At 39.4% G+C, this 15,401-nt stretch overlaps 1 pseudogene; it reads right to left on the bottom strand.

Annotated features, from left to right (window-relative positions):
• Positions 1 to 5,144: 5,144 nt before the first annotated feature.
• LOC117016291 (hsc70-interacting protein-like) lies at positions 5,145 to 6,240 on the bottom strand (annotated as a pseudogene).
• Positions 6,241 to 15,401: the final 9,161 nt, after the last annotated feature.

Here is a 15,401-nt window from a genome sequence, read left to right as displayed (position 1 = left end):
AATCTCTGTCCTTTTGGAGCTTGCATTCTATTGAGGCAGGCAGAAAAAAACTTTTTAAATAAGTGAAACATATGGAATGTCATATGATGAGTATAATTAGCAGAATAGGCAGGAAAGGGAAATAGCAACTCCCAGAGGTGGGGTGGGGGTTGCCACTGCAAAGCTGTGCTCATGGAATGGCTCACAGCGACCTGCGGGAGGATAAGGGGTGAGCCATGTGGATGTATAGGGGAGAACATTTAAGCTGGAGAAAACATCAAGTGCAAAGGCCCTGGGGCAGGAGCATAAGGAATTGGAGTAGGGACCCTGTGCTGGACTTTCATTGATTTCTGGAACAATGTTGTGGGGACAGAGCCCCAGAGAGCGGTTTCCAGGCTCTCGGCCTCACGTGGAAGGGTGCTGGCTCGGGTAGTAGATGGCCCTCAGCTGTGGCTAGTTGGCTGTCAGCCGTGTGTCATTGAGCCGTTGGCCACTAATATAACTGCCGCGGCTGCGCTGGGGAGTGGAGTCGAGGAGAGTCATCGGTCAGTTGGCAGAAAAGTGGACAGCAGGTCTCACGTCGTGTGAATACAGCCTTCAGTGAGACTATAGTGGCATGACTCCCCTACCTGTGGCTCCATGGATGTTCCTTTTTGGCCTAGCCATATCCTGCTTTCTTATGTGGGGAGCGGGAGCAGAGACCTGGCAGGCCGTCCCACGTGACTAATGTCCCTCATTGTGTGCAGTCAATGAGTATCCTGCTGGCAGTGGCTACTGGATCTCATGACTGATCAATCTTGGTCCTGTCGAGAGCCCCACTGACTCAGCCCTTCATCTCAGCCAAATCTTCCATCTAGTCCCTGGGTTTCAGCTACTCACGCATCCTCCAACTGCCTTCTGCATAGGGGTCTACTCTTGGCAGGTCCCTCAGGCTCTCAGCCCCTCACTGGTTTTCCTACCTCCACCAGAGACACAGGAGAGAAGAGAAGGATGCTCAACCACTTCCCTCGGCCATTTCTAATCCCCCTCCAGGTGGCACCATGATGTGCTGTGGCCAGTCTGTTAGCAATTTCTCTCAGAGGCAGGGGGTCGATGCCCCCTGCTCTGGCAGTTTGTCCAGACCAATATGGGTGTTTGTAGCAAGAGACTCTCTAGTCCCTGCTTTTCTCACATTAGTTATCTCTACGTCCTAGGTGTTCAGGTTGACCAGCAGGCCACCAGTGGGGAAGGAGTGGAAGGCCTTGGTCCCTAGTTTGCTGGTTGGTCTACCATCAGCCTGGCTGGTAGAGGTGAGGTTTGGGTTCCAGGGGAGCTCTCAGACCTGCTGCTGTTGCTGCTGCTGCAAGAAGTGGATTTAAGCATCCATTTTCCCCTAGGGAGAGCATTTCCTTCTATGTACTTTCTGTTGGGTGTGATGGTAGTAACCATCAGAGACTGAATGGAAGTTTCTTTAGCCAGACCCTCACCCTCAGCCTTTATCTCCTATGGCTTTTGGTGAGGTGGTATTATCTGGATCCACCAAACTCGCCTAATAATATATAACGGAGCTCTTTGAAAGTGGAAGTCCTGGCGGTTTTTGATAAATTTTGGCTCTTAAAATCATTGTCTTGCTTATGAACCAAACTGTTCATCTTATTTAAGCTGAGCAATGACTTTGTCATTCTGTTGTTTGCCGTTCCCCCTAAAACCCAGAAACTTCCCAATTCTGCTTTTTGGCAACCAAAGGATCTCATGATTAAAGAGGAATGGAATATATATTGCTTTAATATTTTCAAAAAATTAAAGTTAGGTTAATTGTAGAAATTGGGAACATATACCAATATAAAGCCCAAGAACTCCCAGTAAATATTAGGTTTAGTGGGACATGTCACCTACTTTTCCATTATACTTCCTCATAGTGCCCCGAGTTCTTCCTTTATAGCTTTTATTACAACTCTAGTCAATCAAATATCTGGGTAGCTATTTCTTTAACGGCTATTTCTCCTCTTACTAGACTGGAAGTTCTCTGAGCGCAGGTGGCTATCTCTAACTTGTTTATAGTTGTACCTCCAGTGCATAGGCTTCTCGGCCTATACATGTATTCCCCCAGGATAGACATCTAGAAAGGAAATTGCTAGGTAAAGACTGCACAATTTTAAAATGTATGAGTTATTGCTAAATAGCCTCCACAAGGCCAAAACAAAGTGTATGAGGCCATCTTTTCTCTCATTCTCACCAACAGTTCATCTTGACACTCTTTAATTAATAATTGAGATTTTTGCCACAGGAAAGATTCAGGAACAAAAAAATTAGAAAGTTGAGATTTTACTGGTAAATGGCGTTTTCCTTATCTTTTCTTAAAACACAGACTTACAGATTCTGCAAACCACATTAGACAAATGCGCACCCTAATGAATTGTAATAAAGTACACACCCTTGTAACCACCGTCCAGGTCAATAAACAGAATATTGACAGTCACCCCAAAAGACCCTCCACCTACCCTCCATCACAACTGTCTCCCTCCCTCAAATGAAGCGCTATCCTGACATTTATAGCAATGAGTCATTCGCATTTCTTCATAGTTTCGTTGCTAAGGATGCATCCCGACAGACCCAGTTTTTGGCATGCCCACTTTTAAAATCTGATGTCATTAGGTATTCTTTTGTTTTTTCACTTACTGGTTACATCTTTATCCCTTTCTTATCTTTATAATTTATCTGTTAGATCATTTGACCTGTAGTTCCCACAGTACAGATTATTTTTTCCTTACGTGAATTATTTTATTAATTTGCAAAAAATTCTATGAGGTAAGTACCATTATTATCCCCCAATTTACAGATGGAGATTGAACCATAGCATAGTTGACCAACTAATTAAACTGATAAATGAATGAGAGATTATAAATTAATCTCTCCTGTGTACATCATAATACTATATGCTAATAAGTCTCACCTCAAGGATGGGTGGGGGTGAGGGAGGGTGATGTCTGACGAGGAGTCAGTGAGGAATGAGGGGAGACAGTTCGTTACCGTATCTAAAAATAGAAGTCAAGAGGTCACATTTGGATGTGGCATGGCTTCAGATGCCTCTCAAACTCAACCATGGTCTGAACTTACCCATATTCAGAGTGAATGACCAAGTTTTCACTAAACTTCCTAATTCAAATTTTTTTGTGACAGCAAGTATAGTCAATCTCTTATCTGCTTAATAACCTTTTTGTTGGTAAGGGCTGACTTCTTGAAAAGCCATACAGGATTTCTTCTTGGGTTCCTCCTTTTCCATCATTTCCTTAGCGACTTGATTGATCACCAGGTCATTTTATTGCCACTCAGGACATGAGACCAACGTAGAGGGAACAGTTCCGTCTCGCAGAATAGATTTTGATGATTGCATACTCAAGGTGAAGGTCAGCGTGTTCCACTGACCTCTGTATTTCCTGCAAATTGGTACCTGGATCCAGAGGTTTGATCAGGCTGAAGTTCTACCCATTTTGGCAAAACTTTTGGTGGTGATAATGTTCTTTCATCAGGAGACACGTAATATCTTGGTTGCCTCTGTTTTAGTGACAATTACAATCGTTGATGCTTAATGCCTAGATGCATTAATTCTTTGGGCGTTGCAAAATGGTGATAGTCTGTTATGTGATTTTCACTAGTTAGCTGGAATACTAATGTAACAAAGGCACGCCTCATCGTCTACTATTTGGTAATTCAGCAGTACAGCTCATATACGAACGACAGAATAAATGCTTGGTGATTTTTCTTTATGTATAAATCTGCAAGATAGTGATTTGTTTTCCTATCTATCATCCTCCAAATGTGACAAAATCGTTTTTAATATCATCAGAAGCTCCAAGATTTAAATATATTTGATGAATGTACATTCACTACAATGTTTACTCACCGAGACTCCCATTGTCCCATCCTTGGCTTACAGGAGGAGCCTTTTTATTATGGCTCCTAAGCCTTACTTGACATATCCCTGCTAGTCTTTGATAGTTTCCCTGTGATAAAGTCCATCTTATAAACACCGCAATGGATGCACCAGCAGTCTGACACAGTTATATATACTATAGTAATGTGCTACCGCAAAGGAAAATACACACCAGAAGAACTGTGGGGCATCTCTAGGGTGACTATAGATTAAGAGAAAGGGAGGAGTGTAGGTAAAAATGTAAATCAATCAGTGTTTGATAGGCTTCAAGGCAAGGGAGGTGTGTGAAGAGGTAAACATCAGGCCCAGGCTGAGAGATGGATGCAGGGTCCCGTTCCCATGGAAAATACAAAACTAAGAGAGATGTGGGATTTTGTTTCCCCAAACCCTTTCTCAGACACTGCCCTCGGCTCTGAAATGAAGGCTGCTTTTCTGCAGTGAAAGACTCCCTTCCTCAGGGAAGAGTGTAACATTCCAGGCTTGCCGATATGATTTCAAATACAAAGTTTCTCACAAGTGATTTGAGAAAACACAAGGTTTCTCAGCACTTTGTCCTTTTGTTAAATAACAAAAGCAGTTTCAGTGGTTCACAACTGGTTATCTGCCATGACAAGCTACTGTAGGCTCATCTTGTACAACTCCTGTGCAGGTCTGGAATTTGCCATTTCTTCAAGAAGTTCTGATTTTTTGTCTATTTTAGTAGGAAAATAGTATTTCAGAATTATGATCTAGTAGTAGAGCTATTCAGTGCTACTAAATTCATCCTTCTGTCTTCATCTTTTCAATAGACAGCGCTACACGGGGAAATCAACACATTTAAATGTGTATAAAATCATGAATTCAAATTGATATTTTCTATTCAAAGTGAGGACTACAGGATTTGTACTTAAAATATTCCATATTACTTCTGTATTTTCCTTCTTCCACACCAACTCTCTCAAATACACTGTGCATTCCTTTGGCATTTTTTTTAAAAGAAAAATGTAGGGTTTTACATGCCCTTTTAATTTGTTTTTAAATATTTTTAAGGTTTAAAAGTGTTTAAAGTTTGTCATTTCTAATAGGAAAACATTATCTGAACAAATACCCTATGGCAAAGCACTGTAACATGTTACAGCTGCATTGGGGCAGAGGGGTAGGGAGTCTCTTCAAAGCAGCCCAGCTTTCTTCATGAGAAGGTCAGAGGTACACTGGTTTGTATTATTGCGACATCCACTGGGTGATCTCCGTTGTTTTTCCTTCAGCAAGGGCTTTATTTGACAGAAGGGCGTTTCACTTGACCTCCAAATTTGGCTGACAATCTACTGATGAAATTCATAACCTTCAGGTTGCTCTGATATTTTGACATATTTGCCGGGTTCTGGGCCACATCCTGGAAGGCCACTATAACTTCTGGATCCTGCATGGCTGCAAGAACCTCTGGATCGCTAAGAATTTCACTGAGCCCAGGCATTCCTGCCATTCCAGGCATTCCTCCAGGAAAATTACCAGGCATTCCCCCAGGAAAGCCACCTGGAAAAGAGCCATACTGAGCTCCTGATTGTCGTCTGGCTTCTTCCTCCCTCTGGGCTCTCTCATGTTCTTCCCGAGCCTTCTTAACCCTTTCCATTCTTTCTTTGATCTCTCGCTCTTCACGTTTCCGCTCATACTTTCTCCGATGTTCTGCAATTTTCTGAGCCCTTGGTTGAACTTCTTTCAGCATTGCACTAGCATCTTCATCATAATCTAATTGACATGCAAGGGCAAGATCGTGGGCTGATTCTTCCCAGTGGCCCGGAAGTCTATGTGCTTTCCCTCGCCACTTGTATGGCTGAGCGGAATCAGGGTTTATTTCAATAGCTCTGTCACAGTCTCGGATGGCAGCATTTGTCTTCTGTAATTTGATGAAGACACTGGCTCTCTTGGCATACAGAATGGCCAAGTGAGGATTAGGCTTGATGGCATCTGTGAACAAGTCAATGGCTCTCTGTAAGTCACCATCATTTAGGGCATCAATGGCAGCCCCTTTTTTATCATTTGCCTGATCCATCATCTCCTCGGTTATCTCTACATTTGCATCTCCCATTTCTTGAGGTGCATCAGTGTCTGGTTCAATCACGCCTTCATTGTCAATTTCTAGATCACTTGCCTCACTTGATGGTTCATCTGTCTTTATGTTTTCCTCCGCCTTCTTACTATCTGCTTTTTCTTCCTTGATATTTTTTTCTGATTTAGTGTTATGAAGAGCAGGTGGTATTTTACCGCCCATGCTCTCCACCCACTCCCTCAGGAAGCGCATTTCTTTGGTGTGCAGAACGCTCGGGTCCTGCTTACACATTTTCACGAAGGCTCACTTTGCGGGGGTCCATGGTCGGGAAGCGGCGGGAGGCGGCGGGCGCGGCTGCGATTCCAGGCCTGGGCACTAGCTCAGAGTGACCGTGTGGAAGGGAGCGGCTACCTGGCATTTTTAAGTTATCTTTTACTTAAAGAGTATTTTTTGAATTATAGTTTGCGTCTTTTTTTCTGATGTCTTGCTTTGGCTTTCTTTCTCAAGGTCTCATCTTGTCTCTATGTTGAATCTCCTTTGCCTATCTTTAATATTTGTCGCTTGCTATTGAATTTTTTCTTAGTTCTTTTTTGATCAGTTTTACTGAGTTACAATTTACATAAAATAAAATGTCCACATTTTAAGCATACATTGTGAGTTTCAACAAAGGTATACATTCGTGTAACCACCACAACAATCATAGTTTAATACATTTCCATTACCCCTAAAAGATCTCTCAGGCCCTTTTGCAGTCAGTCACCTCCCCTGCCTCCCAGCCACCAGTAACTACTAATCTATGTTCTGTCACTTTAGTTTGGCCTTTTCTAGAATTAAGAAAGACAAACTTCAATCATGTTTTTAGCCACATGATTGGAAATGCTATTGTCTTCTGGCAAGGAAAAGCATCTAGTCATTCACAGAAAAGACAGACAAGAGTATTATAAATAAATACAGATTCAAAACCTTGGGATTTAGGGAGTTGTATAAAGAGTCCCTGAGGTGGTGCTTCCCTTTCATGCTCACCTTCACTGTTTTTGCAGAGCTATTAAACTGGCTGGTGGGGCATATAACGGAGCTATCCTCACTATTCAATTAAAAATTCTGCACAAATGTTGTCTTAGAATAGTGTTTAAGTTTTCTTTGCTGTGATGGGTCAGATTTTTCACCAAGCTCCATTTCAGACAGTCCAGAAACACCAGGTGTCTCCCTAATATATCGGATTGTAGTAAACACCCGGATTTCTCTCAATATATTTTTTCAGAATCTAGTATTTATGATTGCAGTTTGCTCACGGTTCCAAAGAAGTTATAAAACATCATTTTCTTTTAAAAAGTAAACTTCAGGCTCTTGTACCTATATAAAAATGAACATGTGTTGAATATTTCATTTAACTCATAATGAAAGAACAAGGCAGATTTTATAAGTGGGTCTAAGCACAAATGTATATGTGGAATAAAGGAAAGTTGAAATGAATTTATAAATCGATAAAGCATGCTGCAGGGAAGGGAGGGAGTCCATTAAACCTCTATGGAACAGAATATATTTGCATAGATATAGAAAATAATGGTTTTGCATCACTATCATTTATCAACAGCTCATAGAGTTATAAGACGACTCCCACATAATCAAAATCATGTGGGAGGTTATGATCTATCTAGACCAGGTTATGATCTATCTAGACCAGGAACTACTGACACTATTGGCAATTATTGACATTTTGGGCTAGATAATTCCTTGCTGTAGCTGTCCTGTGCATTGTAGGAGATTTAGCAGAATCCTTGGCCTCCACCCACTAACTGCCAATAGCACCCCCTACCAGCTGTGACGACTAAAACTGTCTCCAGACATTTCACTGCCAAACATGCCCTGGGGAGCCAAATCGCCCCCCTTGGGAAGCACCACTCCAGACAATAAATAGTTTTCCATTGAAGCACAAATATTCCCCCATATCAGTCAAAAGGTACTCTGAAAGAAAACTTATTCCCAATCACAAAATAAACCTGGTCTACACCTTCAGCAGAAAGAAGGAAACAATACAGAGTAAATTACAAGTTAATGAAAAAGAGAATAGTCATGACACGCAACCGTCTAAAGAAAATAGTTTAATTGACACAAATAGACCTGGTTACAGGCTTTATTCAGCTGATGGACATCAGGGAGCACCTGAAACCACGAGTCAGAGCAGCCTCGGAGGTGTTATAGAAGAAAGAGAAGGCAGGGGTATATGTCCTTGTTTGACTCAAGTAGCAGGTTTCTTTTTTTTTAATTGGATAACAGTGTGTTTTTCCCAGGATGCAGCAGCTCCAAGTCAAGTCGTTGTCCTTCAATCTAGTTGTGGGGGAGCAGCTCACTGGCCCATGTGCGAATCGAACCGGCAAACCTGTTGTTAAGAGCTCTTGGTCTAACCAATTGATCCATCCGGCCGCCAGATTTCATTTTTAACAACTGCAAAACTTGTGTTTGGAATAGTTGGGAACTGTTCCAGATTTTTGCACCTATTGCCTGAATCCATGGGTGCAATCCCACCCTCAAAACTGTCAGAACAGTTCTTTTGAAAGTTATATTTGCAAGCCTTGTAGTTTGTCCATTAGTCAAGATTCTGGGTCAGGAAAGGTATTAAAAATAACATGGATGGCTGTGCCTGAGGCTGGGGGGAAATGAGAACGGGAAATTATTGTTTAATGGGTAGAGAGTTTCAGTTTTATAAGATGAAAAGAGTTATGGGGATGGATGATGGTGGTGGATGCAAAATTATGGGAATATATTTAATATGACTAAACTATACACTTAAAAATGGTTAAGATGGTAAATTTTATGTTATGTGTATTTTACCACAATTCAAAAATAAAAAAACACCTAAGTACAGCTACCTTCTTGATGAGAGTCCTTGGCAAAAACAAAACAAAATAAAAATAAAATTAGGAAGACAGTGGTGGAATGTTAGCAAAAAAAAAAAAAAAATTAAAAGTAACACAATATAGATGAACCTTAAAAATATTACACTGAGTGAAAGAAGCCAGACACAGACGGCAACACATTTTAATATGTGATTCCATTGGCATAAAGTATCTAGAATAAGCAAATCTATAGAAAGGAGGGCAAACTGGTGGTTGCCCAGGGCTTGGGGAGGGAAATTGAGAATACTTAATGGGTGCAGGCTTTCTGTATGGGACGATTTTTAAAGTTCTGGAACTAGTTTGGTGGCGATGGTTGTATGACATTGTGAATGTACTTAATGCCCCTGAATTGTACATTTTAAAATGCTTAAACTGGTGAATTTTATATTATTTGTATTTTACCACAAGTTTTTAAAAGGGAGGGGAAAAAAAAAGACAAAGGAGGCCAGGGTCAAAAGCAAGGGAAACTGAGGACCCTCTATCACATCTGTTTTAATCCTTTTACAAACCTTTCAAATCCAGAACCTACCTCTTCTTAAGACTGACACTGTCTCTATTCCTCTTTCTGTTTTGTGTCAGGCGGCAGCCAAAAATGCTGGAATCTCAAAGGCAGATGTCGCCACAGGTGCTTCAAGAAGGAAAGGATCTATGTTTTCTGCACAAATAATAAACCATGCTGTGTGAAGCCCAGGTTCCAGCCAAGAGAAAGGCTATTTTGAGTTCTCTGAAGCTGAACGCTGTGAAAATGCAGATGAAGCTATTCTGAGTCTGACCCCAGTGGATTCCAGAGTTCTATCAATAAACCTCTCTGGCTGATTCCTGTGTTAACCTGTTAGTCTGCCCCAGCGGTTCTCTGGAGGTCCCCTTTCAGGTGGTCCATGAAGTCAAACTATTTTAATAATAATAATGATCATGGTGATAATACTAATACTAATAATAATAGTAATGAAACATTACTCGCTTGTTTCAATCTCACTCTCTAACAAGCGTGCAGTAAAATTTTCTGGAATCTACATGACATGATATCATTGTTCTGGCAGCTAATGAAAGGCGTCCTTATGTCTCTAGAACTTTTCAAGGTAGAAGGCGTAAAGCATAAATGTGTTCACTTTCAGAGATTAATTGAGGTTGTTCTCAGGACACAACTCACTAACTCTTACTAGCTGTATTTAGTTATATTATTAATCTCTGTAACCTCATTATCATCTAATAAATTATTATTTTGAAATTTCAAAATTTCCTTTATACCTATCTGACAGACTACAAGAACTAAGAACATTTTGTTGTCTTAGTTTGCAGGGGTATATTAACAACCAGTACCACCTGGCTAACAAAGGAAATGATATGATCTCCCTGAGTGAAAATAATAATTATTCTAGTCCCTACAGTTCTTTTAAATATAATTTCTAGCATACAATAAAAAAATAAAAAGACATGTGCAGAAAAAGGAAAATATTGTTGAAAGACATCAGTCCACACACTCATGAAACTTAGTGAACTCCAAGCAGGATAGACAAAAATAAACTCAAATTAAGTATAGCTTTATCAAACTGCTAACAGCCAAAAGAAAAGGTACTTCCCAATACCTGTGAATATTTCAAACAAAACACTTCAAGTATTTTATGGAGAAAATTAGAAGCTCTTATTGAAAGACAATATAGAAAGCCTAACTTAACAGAGAGACATACCATGTTCATGAATTAGAAGACTCAATATTTTAAAGATGTCAATTCTATACTAACTGTTTCCTAGATTCAGTGAAATGCCAGTCAAAATCCTAACAAAATTTTTTGCAGAACTTGATCAAAATTTTGCACATATAAACAAATATTTTGCTAGGAGCATAGATATAGATGTTAAAACTATCAATAAAGCACAAATTTAGGTTAATGGCTAACCCGAAGAATATAGGAATTGGAAGAAGTAATACTGATATTCTATTTTTTTACTTAGATGATAAGTATAGAGAAATGTTGTCTTATTGTTTTTTATACTTTTATATATTTTTGCCTTTTCGATATATAATAAAAATCAATTTTAAAAAAGAGAGATAAAAGCTGTGAACATTAAGTGCTTTAAAAATTGTAACACCAGAAAAAAAATGAAAAGGTTAAATCAGTCAAAATGCCTAGAAAAGAAAATATTTGAAAATTACATGTCCTATACAGGATTCCCCCCCCCCAGAATATGTAAAGAACTCTCAAAACTGAATATAAAGAAAACAAACAACACAGTAACAAAATGAGCAAGAGTAGAACTGACACTTCATCAAAAAAATATACATATGTGTATGTGGCAAATAAACACATTGAAATTTATAAATATTAAAGAAACACAAATAAAAATCACAGTACAACGCTACCACACACATATTAGAATATCTAAAGTTAAAATTATTGACCATAACAATTGTTGACAAGGAACAAGTGTTGGCAGCTGGAACTCTCATATACTGCTGGTGGGAATGTAAAACCCCACTTTGTAGTACATGAATGAAGTACACCACTTTGGAAACAATTGGGCAGTTTTTAAAGAGTTTAACATACCATATGTTCTAACCATAAGTGCACTCTATGATATTTGCACAATGATGAAATCACCTAACGGCACATTTATCTGAATGTATCCCCATTCTTAAGCAACACATGACTATATTGTGAAGCTAAGGATATTTTCTTTTGCCATGCCTTAGAACTATTGAACCATAATCCCTGTAAAACATATATGGATTTGCTCATTTAGTCATGTACAAATATTTATTGATCACCTACTATTTGCTAGGCATCATGTTTGCTTCCAGTTATAAAAAATGGTAAATAAAACAAATATGGCTTTGCCATTGTGGAGTCTACAAACTGTGGAGGAAAAGGCATTAAACAAGAAATAAATTCATAATTACATATGATGGTAAAGGCTATGAATAGTATAGTGATTGAGAATAAGGGTGCGGAGATTGTGAGGGAAGTGGACCTCCAAGAGCTATCAGGGCAACCCTCTCTGAGGAGGTAGCATTGGATCTGGGTTGAGGATGAGATGTTATGTTTGCAAAGAGTTGAGAGGGAGTTTGCAGAATATTCCAGGTACAACAGCATGTGCATAGGCCTTTTGGAAGGAGCATAGCTTGTTCCAGAGACGGAAAGAGTGGCATGTGGCTAAAAGACTGGTGTGCAAGGGAAGAGAGATACAAAATGAGCTTTGCGAGGCAGGCAGAGTGGTAGACCCCACAACACTTTGATGTTTCGATTTAAACATTTAATACTTTATGCATTAAAGTAGAGGACTGTCTTCCTTACCTCTAACCGCTTCTATTTACTCATAGTTTCTGCTTCCTCAAATTATGCTTTACTCCACCCCTCCTCCCACCACCCACCCCATTCTTCAACTTTGACTTTTACTAAGGCACCTTTTCAGCTTCAACTCCATTATAAACTATTTTATTCTCTGTATTTTCCAATTCAAATCCTTGTAACAGAGACTCTGATTGATCCAGTTCATCATTTTGTGCCAACCTATCTCGTGTATGGGTTGCTGACCAGCCTACGGGATTAGCTTGGTTTGGAGAGATGCCCACCTCTTGTCTAATCAACTGTGTCTGGGGCGTAGGGGGAAGGAGACTCCTAGTCTGCATATGACTGCCACTTCAGCCAAGGCTGTGAGCCGGGCTAGAAGAGTATCAATGGATGGGACACACACAGTGTCCCAAGTACTCAAATTTCCGTGTATCCTTGCAATGAACTTCTATAGGATGCAATATGTCTGCGCCGCTCCTCATGAAATGCTGAGGGAAATGAATATCAATAAACATAGGCCTTCTTGGTGGAATTCTGAGGAAGGGAACAGCCCCTCTCCAGCCTCTCTGAGGTCCCACTAATCTGTTGGTGAGAGCATGACATTCACTAGGTCCTATTGGAACCAATACTCCCTTTTTATAATATTTTTCAATGCCCCCTTTTGTCCTAAAATAAAATTCATAAATATTGCAATCTAGCTGCTCACATAATTTCAAGAAAAATCAAATTAAGAGCTAACTATAATATAAAGGAGGAAAAAAAGAAACTTTTATAGTAATATGTATTTTGACATGTAATTACACTTAAAGACATAATGAAATAGTCAGATCTTGTACCTATAACAGCATGAGTCTAACAGCTACAAATGCAGGCTCAAATGGGTGCACATCTCAATGATATGTGCACATCGCAAATACCGGTATTACTAAAAGTGTTTGCTATCTGTATCCTGACTTTCCAAAATAGTGAACAGCTTGGGCAAAGTCCTAACAAGAACAAAGAATAATCATCCCTTCATTTACACAGTTTCATTCCAGGGAAGTTCAATGTGCAACAAATATTTGCAAAACAGCCTTAGATTCTGGGCTCAGAGAATTACAAATGGGTTTTTCACGTACATAAATGTCTAGCAGGATATTTGAATTTTGTTGGGAGACGGGTCAATACTTCATTTTCCAGGACAGTCACAGACATTACATTCCACCTAGTCTCCAACCTACTAAATTTCAGTAGGGGCTTCATTAATTTTGACAATCAAAAAAAAATTTTAAAAGCCACCAGCAAATTCCAAAAAACAACCCTAGAGGGCAGTATCTCCCCTTTGAGAATCATTGATCTCGCCATTAGCTAAATCCTCCTTGGATTGTCTATTTTTCTGAGACAAATGAAGCTACATCACAAGCACAGATAATTTACCCAAATTCAGCTGCATGTGTTTAGAAAAAAAGCGATAGAGAGAAATACGTTTCTTCTGAGTCTTTTTTTCACTTTTTTCTCACTTTTTAAATCAACTTACTTTTGCCTTTCTGAAACTTCACACAAATTGAGTCATTCGGTATGCACACCTTTGTATCTGTCTTCTTTTGCTTAACATAATGTTTTTGAAATTAATTCATGCTGTATGTATCAGTAAACTGTTATTGTTTTTTTTGTTTTGTTTTTTTTTTAAAGATTTTATTGGGGAAGGGGAACGGGACTTTATTGGGGAACAGTGTGTACTTCCAGGCCTGTTTTTCCAAGTCAAGTTGTTGTCCTTTCAATTTTAGTTGTGGAGGGTACCGTTCAGCTTCAAGTTGTTGTCCTTTCAGTCTTAGTTGTGTCGGGCGCAGCTCAGCTCCAGGTCCAGTTGCCGTTTTCTAGTTGCAGGGGGCGCAGCCCACCATCCCTTGCGGGCATTGAACTGGCAACCTTGTGGTTGAGAGCCCGCGCTCCAACCGCCTGAGCCATCCGGGAGCTCAGCGGCAGCTCAGCTCAAGGTGCCATCAGCTCAAGGTGCTCAAGGTGCCGTGTTCAATCTTAGTTGCAGGGGGCGGAGCCCACCATCCCTTGGGGGACTCGAGGAATTGAACTGGCAACCTTGTGGTTGAGAGCCCACAGGCCCATGTGGGAATCGAACCGGCAGCCTTCGGAGTTAGGGGCATGGAGCTCCAACCGCCTGAGCCACCGGGCCGGCCCTGTTATTGTTTTTGTTTATTGAGTAGGATTATACCATATGGATGTAACTCCATTTATCCATTCATTTGTTGGCATTTGAGTTGTTTCCAGTTATGGGATATAAATAAAGCTGCTGTGACCATTAATAGAGAAGTCTTTGTATGGGTACATATACACTAGTCTGTAAGTTTATATATACAGCCAAAATTTCAGTCAAAAATTCACATATAACTTTTGACTCCCCCAAAAATTTAACTTCTAGTAAGCTACTATTGGTAGAAGTCTACTGATAACATAAACAGTCGATTAACACATATTTTGTACATTATATGTGTTACATACTGTATTTTTACAATAAAATAAACTAGAAAAAAGAAAATGTTATTAAGAAAATCATAAGGAAAATACATTTACATTATGTATTGAAAAAAACTTCACATATAGGTGGACCTGCGTAATTCAAACCACATTGTTCAAGGATCAACTGTAGATATACATATAGGTGATATAGATATACATATACATATAGATGATATCGATAGATGTAAATAGATAGAGAGATGGAGATATCCATCCTGACAAAATAGGTACCAAAAGCTAACGGGAATTATGAGAGTGGTGAATCTTTTGAAGCTTATCTATGTTTTATTTTCCCACAATGCATTCTAAACATATTAGTCAAGTAATAAAAATTGGAAATTTTTAAAGAAATTTCAAGAGGTATTTTAGTGCTGAAAACCTGTGTTGGAAGAATACCTAAGCATATATAAAAGAACTCATGCTATATTGATAAGTAAAAAAAAAACAGGACACACAAAAAATGTACAGTTTGATTCCATTTTACTTGTAAGTCACATTTTACATATTTTTTATTTGTGTTTTTTTTTATGTGTAGTGAAAATACTGATGACTTTTGCTTTCTTATTTGTGCTTCTGTTTTCTACTTCCCATTGAACATGTATTACTTTCACAATCAGAAAAAAAATATTATTTTAAAAGTACAAATAAGGGTGAATCTGGAAGACAAAATCAAGTGCCAGAGGTCAGGGGTGGTGTCCCAGTGTCACCACTGACTGAGTGTATGACCCAGGCAACTCATTTAACTAAGAGCTTCAGTTGCCTTCAAGGAAAGGAGAGGATAA

The sequence above is a fragment of the Rhinolophus ferrumequinum genome, chromosome 23 (assembly GCF_004115265.2).
Source record: "Rhinolophus ferrumequinum isolate MPI-CBG mRhiFer1 chromosome 23, mRhiFer1_v1.p, whole genome shotgun sequence".
NCBI classification, from domain to species: domain Eukaryota; kingdom Metazoa; phylum Chordata; class Mammalia; order Chiroptera; family Rhinolophidae; genus Rhinolophus; species Rhinolophus ferrumequinum.
Note: the sequence above shows the minus strand (reverse complement) of the source record. Positions and strands in the feature narration are given on the sequence as shown.